The sequence below is a fragment of the Entelurus aequoreus genome, linkage group LG14, assembly GCF_033978785.1.
Source record: "Entelurus aequoreus isolate RoL-2023_Sb linkage group LG14, RoL_Eaeq_v1.1, whole genome shotgun sequence".
Classification (NCBI taxonomy): Eukaryota; Metazoa; Chordata; class Actinopteri; order Syngnathiformes; family Syngnathidae; genus Entelurus; species Entelurus aequoreus.
Window position 1 is genome coordinate 18,155,085 of NC_084744.1, and position 7,337 is coordinate 18,162,421.

Below are 7,337 nucleotides of genomic sequence, written 5' to 3' on the forward strand. Positions count from 1 at the left end.
GATATGCTAAAGGTTTTAAGTGTTGTACGAGCATACACATGTTTTAAATTACATTTTCCTCGAAGGTTATATTTTGTTGAGAAGAATTGTTGTACATTCTTGGGTAGCAGATTCTAGTTTGCTTTGTACATCATTTTAAGCAATTTGCAAATGCATCAAATCATTGAATTTCAATATTTTAGATTCAATAAATGCTTTTTGTGTTCTTTATATCCAACATTATGTTGAGTTGAGTTGAGTTTGAGTTTATTTGGAACATGCATGCACACAACATGATACATCACAATTTACAGTTTCCCTATTAGATATGCTCGAAAAGGAGTAGGAAGAAGCATACCTTATTTAATCCTACACCTTTTCCTTTACATAGCAGTTGCTAAAACTTTTGTTCACTTCTTGTTCTCAATTTATTCACAATACTCCATAACTAATAACGTTAAAAATAAAATAAATAATTACTGAAGTAAATTATATTTCATATGGCGAGATGAGTTAGATAATCTAGAAAATGAATGGATGGTTAAAATAAATTCAGAATGTTTATCATGGTTCTTCTTTGTACTTTGTAAACATTTTACGTTTGAAGAGTTTCTTGAATGGGTATGTGGGTATGTGGGCTTGTATTAAGCCTCAGGGAGTTGAACGCCCCTGCCTTACATAGTTCCGGGTCACCCTTGGGCAAGGTGTAGCACCCGAATGCCCCCCCCATCAGGGTTACGATACCCCCCATGAACTACACTAAAAGAGGATGCGTTACCCGGCCCGGAGGAAGCCCGGGGCCCTCCTCCGGAGCTAGGCCCGGAGGTAGGGCTCGTCAGCGAGCGCCTGGTGGCCGGGCTTGCCACGGAGCCCGGCCGGGCACAGCCCGAAGAAGCTACGTGGACACGCCATCTTCTCTGCCACGTGGGCCCACCACCCGCGGTCGGAACCAGTGGGGTCGGGTGCGCTGCCAAGTGGATGGCGGTGAAAGTGGAGGCTCCGGACGGACCAATTCGGGGCAGCAGAGGCTGACTTTCGGGACGTGGAACGTCTCTACGCTGGTGGGGAAGGAGCCTGAGCTGGTGCGAGAGGTGGAGCGCTACCGGTTGGATCTGGTGGGGCTTACCTCTACGCATAGCAAGGGCTCTGAAACCACACTCCTGGACAAGGGATGGACCTTGTTCACTTCTGGAGTTGCTCAGGGTGTGAGGGCACAGGCGGGTGTGGGGATACTCACGAGTCCCCGGCTGAGTGCCTGTACGTTGGAGTTCACCCCAGTGGACAAGAGGGTCGCCTCCCTTCGCCTTAGGGTTGGAGGGGGGAAAACTCTGACTGTTGTTTGTGCATACGCACCAAACAGGAGTTCAGAGTATTCAGCCTTCTTGGATACCTTGCATGGGGTCCTGTATGGGGCGCCGGCAGGGGATTCCATAGTCTTGCTGGGGGACTTCAACGCGCACGTGGGCAATGACAGTGATACTTGGACTGGCGTGATTGGGAGGAACGGTCTCCCTGATCTGAACCTGAGTGGTGGATTGTTATTGGACTTCTGTGCTAGTCACGGACTTGCGATAACAAACACCATGTTCAAGCATAAGGATGCTCATAGGTGTACCTGGTACCAGAGCACCCTAGGCCAAAGATCAATGATCGATTTTGTAATCGTATCAGCTGATCTGAGGCCGTATGTTTTGGACACTCGGGTGAAGAGAGGGGCTGAACTGTCAACTGATCACCATCTGGTGGTGAGTTGGGTTAGATGGCGGGGGAAACCTCTGGACAGACCTGGCAAACCCAAGCGTGTAGTGCGGGTGAACTGGGAACGTTTGGAGGAGTCCTCTGTCCGGAAGGACTTCAACTCACACCTCCGGCGGGACTTCTCTGCCATCCCTGTGGAGGTTGGGGACATTGAACAGGAATGGGCAATGTTCAAAGCCTCTATTGCTAAAGCTGCAGATGCGAGCTGTGGCCAGAAGGTCTTAGGTGCCTCAAGGGGCGGTAACCCTCGAACACCCTGGTGGACAGTGGTGGTCAGGGAAGCCGTCCGACTGAAGAAGGAGTCCTACCGGGGTATGTTATCCCAGGGGACTCCGGAGGCAGTTGCAAGGTACCGGCGGGCCCGAAGGGCAGCGGCCGTGGCTGTGGACGAGGCTAAGCAGAGGGTGTGGGAGCAGTTCGGGGAATCCATGGAGAAGGACTATCGGGCGGCACCAAAGCTGTTCTGGAAGACCATACGGCACCTCAGGAGGGGGAAGCAGGGAACCATCCAAGCTGTGTACGGCAAGGATGGGACTTTGCTGACTTCAAGTGAGGAAGTCGTGGGGCGTTGGAAAGAGCACTTTGAGGAACTCCTGAACCCAAATACATCAGACACACCCTCCCTGATAGGAGCAGGGCCTGAGGATGATGGGGGATCGACGTTGATCTCTCGGAGTGAAGTCACTGAGGTAGTTAGACAACTCCACAGTGGCAAAGCTCCGGGGGTTGACGAGATCCGTCCAGAAATGCTGAAGGCTCTGGGTGTTGATGGGCTGTCTTGGTTGATACGCCTTTTCAACATTGCGTGGAAGTCTGGGACAGTGCCGAGGGAGTGGCAGACTGGGGTGGTGGTTCCCCTTTTCAAAAAGGGGGACCAGAGGGTGTGTGCTAATTACAGGGGTATCACACTACTCAGCCTCCCTGGGAAAGTTTACGCCAAGGTACTGGAAAGGAGGGTCCGGCCGATAGTCGAACCTCAGATTCAAGAGGAGCAATGTGGATTCCGTCCTGGTCGTGGAACAACTGACCAACTCTTTACGCTTGCGGGAATCCTGGAGAGGGCCTGGGAGTATGCCTATCCAGTCTACATGTGTTTTGTGGATTTGGAGAAGGCGTATGACCGCGTCCCTCGGGAGATCTTGTGGGAGGTGCTGAGGGAGTACGGAGTGAGGGGAACCCTGTTGAGGGCCATCCAATCTCTGTACAACCAAAGCGAGAGTTGTGTCCGGGTGCTTGGATGTAAGTCGGATCCGTTTCCAGTGGGGGTTGGTCTCCGCCAGGGCTGCGCTCTGTCACCTATCCTGTTTGTGATTTTCATGGACAGGATTTCTAGGCGGAGTCGTGGCCATGGCGGAGAGGGTATACGTCTCGGGGGGCTAAAGGTTGCGTCACTGCTGTTTGCAGATGATGTGGTCCTGATGGCACCTTCGGTTCGTGACCTTCAGCTCTCACTGGATCGGTTCGCAGCCGAGTGTTCAGCGGCTGGAATGAGGATCAGCATCTCCAAATCTGAGGCCATGGTTCTCAGCAGGAAACCGATGGTTTGTACAGTCCGGGTAGGGGACAGGACTCTGTCCCAGGTAGAGGAGTTTAAGTATCTCGGGGTCTTGTTCACGAGTGAGGGAAAGATGGAGAAGGAAATCAGCCGGAGAATCGGAGCAGCTGGGGCAGTATTGCAGTCTCTCTGCCGCACTGTTGTGACGAAACGGGAGCTGAGCCAGAAGGCAAAGCTCTCGGTCTACCGAGCTATCTACATTCCTACTCTCACCTATGGTCATGAAGTGTGGGTAATGACCGAAAGAATAAGATCGCGGATACAAGCGGCCGAAATGAGTTTCCTCAGAAGGGTGGCTGGCATCTCCCTTAGAGATAGGGTGAGAAGTGCAGTCACCCGAGAGAGACTCGGAGTAGAGCCGCTGCTCCTTCGCTTGGAAAGGAGCCAGCTTAGGTGGTTCGGGCATCTCGTGCGGATGCCTCACGAGCGTCTCCCTAGGGAGGTCCTCGTTGCACGTCCCACTGGGAGGAGGCCCCGCGGCAGACCAAGGACCAGATGGGGGGATTACATCTCCTCTCTGGCCTGGGAACGCTTCGGGATTCCCCAGGAGGAAGTCGCAAATGTTGCTCTGGAGAGGGAAGTCTGGGGGTCTTTGCTGGAGCTGCTGTCCCCGCGACCCGATTCCGGATAAGCGGTTGAAGATGGATGGATGGAGTTTCTTGAAGTGGATCTTAGTACATTGATTTCTTTGCTTAATCCATTCCATTATTTAATCCCACATACTGAAGGTTTTACTCAAGGTCTGGGGACGGTGTGGCGAAGTTGGTAGAGTGGCCGTGTCAGCAACAGGAGGGTTGCTGGGGTTCAATCCCCACCTTCTACCATCCTAGTCACGTCCGTTGTGTCCTTGGGCAAGACACTTCACCCTTGCTCCTGATGGGTGCTGGTTAGCGCCTTGCATGGCAGCTCCCGCCATCAGTGTGTGAATGTGTGTGTGAATGGGTGAATGTGGAAATACTGTCAAAGCGCTTTGAGTACCTTGAAGGTAGAAAAGCGCTATACAAGTATAACCCATTTATCATTTATTTATTTAAGTGTTGTACGTGCGTACAAATGTTTTAAATTACGCTTTTCTCTATTTCTCCTCCTTTGTTGAGAAGAATTGTTGTATATTCTTGTGTAGCAGATTATAGTGTTATGTTTAGCAGGAGGAGGTGACAGCACATAACCACAAGGGGGCAGTAAAGCTCTAATTATATATATATATATATATATATATATATATATATATATATATATATATATATATAATAAACCATAAATAATATTACCAAACAATACTATAAATTAAACAGGGGGAAATTGAGTGTGACTACATCCAAGGTGTGTGTGTGACTATGTGTGTATGTGTAATTAATTGTTGTGTATTACCGTGATGTGTTGGGCGAGAGGAGGGACAAAGCAGGAAGGCAGTCTTTGGGCAGGCGGAGTGTCGGGGGCTAAACGGGGCGAAGAAGGTCCGTGTCCATGTGAGAGGTCGAGATCCAAGGGGGCAGCCAGAGAACCAGAGAGGACTAACGAGGAAGACGAGATACACAGCTCGCCACACAAGAACGGGGATTTACTGGAGGAACGACAGGACATAGGACAACGCACAATGAAACTCGGAGGGGAAAAAAACACAAAGAGAGCGGTTGCTTAGAGCTAGGACATCGCTTACGGTACCAACAGAAGATTACATTCCGGCCAGGATCCTTGGGTCCACTGGTCTTTATACAGCTCGCCCTTATCAGTCCCAGGTGTGCAGATTGCTGACCGCCCACAGCCTTGCTGGCATGTGGGCGTGTCTCGGCGCACTGGCAGACCCAGCTGCCGGAGAAAAGCGGGTTCGAGCCCGTGCCGTGACATATAGTTTGCTTTGTGTATAAATTTTAGCTGTTTGCAAATTCACTATGTCGTGGAATTTCAGTATTTTCGATTTAATAAATGAAGGGTTTGTATGTTCTCCATATCCAACATTTAGTATTATTCTAACTGAACTTTTTTGTAACGCCGTTAATTAATGAAGTGTACTTTTGTCGTTTTTTCCCCCATATTTCTACACAATAACTCAGATATGGCAACACTAGCGAGCAGTAGAGAACATGCAGTGATTTTTGGTCAGAAGCGGAGCCTTTTTTCTTTGCGTCCTCTCCCATTGACAGGAAGTGACGCATGTCGTATTGTAACTAATTAACTAACTATTTGCAACAAGGTTAATACGTGAAGTGTACTTTTGTGGTGATTTCCCCATATTTCTGCACAACAACTCAGATATGGTAACACTAGCGAGCAGTAGAGAACATGCAGTGATTTTTGGTCAGAAGCGGAGCCTTTTTTCTTTGCGTCCTCTCCCATTGACAGGAAGTGACGCATGTCGTATTCTAACTAATTAACTAACTATTTGCAACAAGGTTAATACGTGAAGTGTACTTTTGTGGTGATTTCCCCATATTTCCGCACAACAACTCAGATATGGTAACACGAGCGAGCAGTAAAGAATATGAAGTGATTTTTGCTCTAGAACATATTTTGCTTTATTCATTGTTAAAAATATTTCTTGCCACTTTATGTTGCATATATTTATATGAGATTTCTAGTTCATTTCTTCATCAGTTATTACATCTCATGTGTTTGACTTTCACTTCTACTGTTGTTTGCCACATTTATTTCCAAATAATCTTAGTGGGTGTAAGGTCTCAAGTGAAGTTTTTATCCATTTATTTATTTTTATTATGCTATGCTTTATCTCCCTTTGGTCACTAGGGGTCCCCATATCCCTATTAACCGAAGCATGTTCTGTACCAGAGAGCCAAATGTTACTTTTTTTTTTTTTAATTAAACATATTTTATATTGATTAATCTATTGTTTGCTATACATTATTTGCATCATATGGGACATCTATTGATTGCACATAACTTGAGTGTCTTCATTGCTAAACCCCCCACTTCCTTGCTCTCACTTAAGCTTTCAGACATGTATTTATAATTGGATCATGTTGGCATTACCAAACTCCTTGTGGCCCTCAAGAAGCAAAGCCATTACTATAAAAGGAGAGGCATGACAGTTGATGGGTAAGTTTGTAATGCGCCACCACATCCTGTTCTCAGCGGGAGATGACATTGCAACAAACGGGTCAGATATACTGCGATGTTATTTTTCCGACTGCTCAACGGAGCAATAGACATTATTTTGGTGCAGATCGGGATAAAGGTGCAAACACAGTTGAGCTGGGGTGTCATACTCGTTTTCATTGAGGGCCACATTGCAGGCGTGGCTGCTCTCTGATGGCTGATCCTTACAGTGAATGTGTATGAATTTTGATGATATCATTACACAAGTCCCTATGCATTTTATTATTTTTTTTTGCGTACACATTGATGGATACTCGCTTTTTGATGACTTACTTTTTAGTGAAAGAACTGTGACCTAATATTGTCTGTTTATTTACATGGTATCAGTATAGACATATGGGAAACCACTCCTCCATACGTCATCAGCCGGAATTGCATGAACCACCCGGAACTGTGAGATGCGGTGGAAACACAAACCGCACACTTCTACAGGAACTAGTGTTGTCCCGATACCAATATTTTGGTACCGGTACCAAAATAATTTTGATACTTTTCTGTACTTTTTGATACTTTTCTAAATAAAGGGGACCACAAAAAAAATTGCATTATTGGCTTTATTTTAACAAAAAATGTTGCTGTACATTAAACACATGCTTTTTATTGCAAGTTTGTCCTTAAATACAATAGTGAACATACAAGACAACTTTTCTTTTATTAGTAAGTAAGCAAAGAAAGGCTTCTAATTTGTCTGCTGACATATGCAGTAACATATTGTGTCATTTTCCATTCTATTATTTTGTCAACATTATTAAGGACAAGTGGTAGAAAATGAATTATTAATCCACTTGTTCATTTACTGTTAATATCTGCTTACTTTCTCTTTTAACATGTTCTATCTACACTTCTGTTAAAATGTAATAATCACTTATTCTTCTGGTGTTTGATACTTTACATAAGTTTTGGATGATAACACACATTTGGGTATCAATCC

At 46.4% G+C, this 7,337-nt stretch overlaps 1 protein-coding gene across 2 annotated transcripts in view; it reads right to left on the minus strand.

The window, feature by feature from the left end:
• The window catches only part of egfl6 (EGF-like-domain, multiple 6), a 38,502-nt gene extending 33,526 nt beyond the window's left edge, over positions 1 to 4,976 (minus strand). For both annotated transcript variants that reach the window (XM_062069143.1, XM_062069142.1), the window contains exons 1-2: positions 4,953 to 4,976; positions 4,664 to 4,856 (exon numbers count right to left, since the gene is read on the minus strand). The gene's annotated coding sequence lies outside the window, so the exon portion shown is untranslated. The remainder of the gene's footprint in view (positions 1 to 4,663; positions 4,857 to 4,952) is intronic.
• Between the last annotated feature and the right edge of the window lie 2,361 nt (positions 4,977 to 7,337).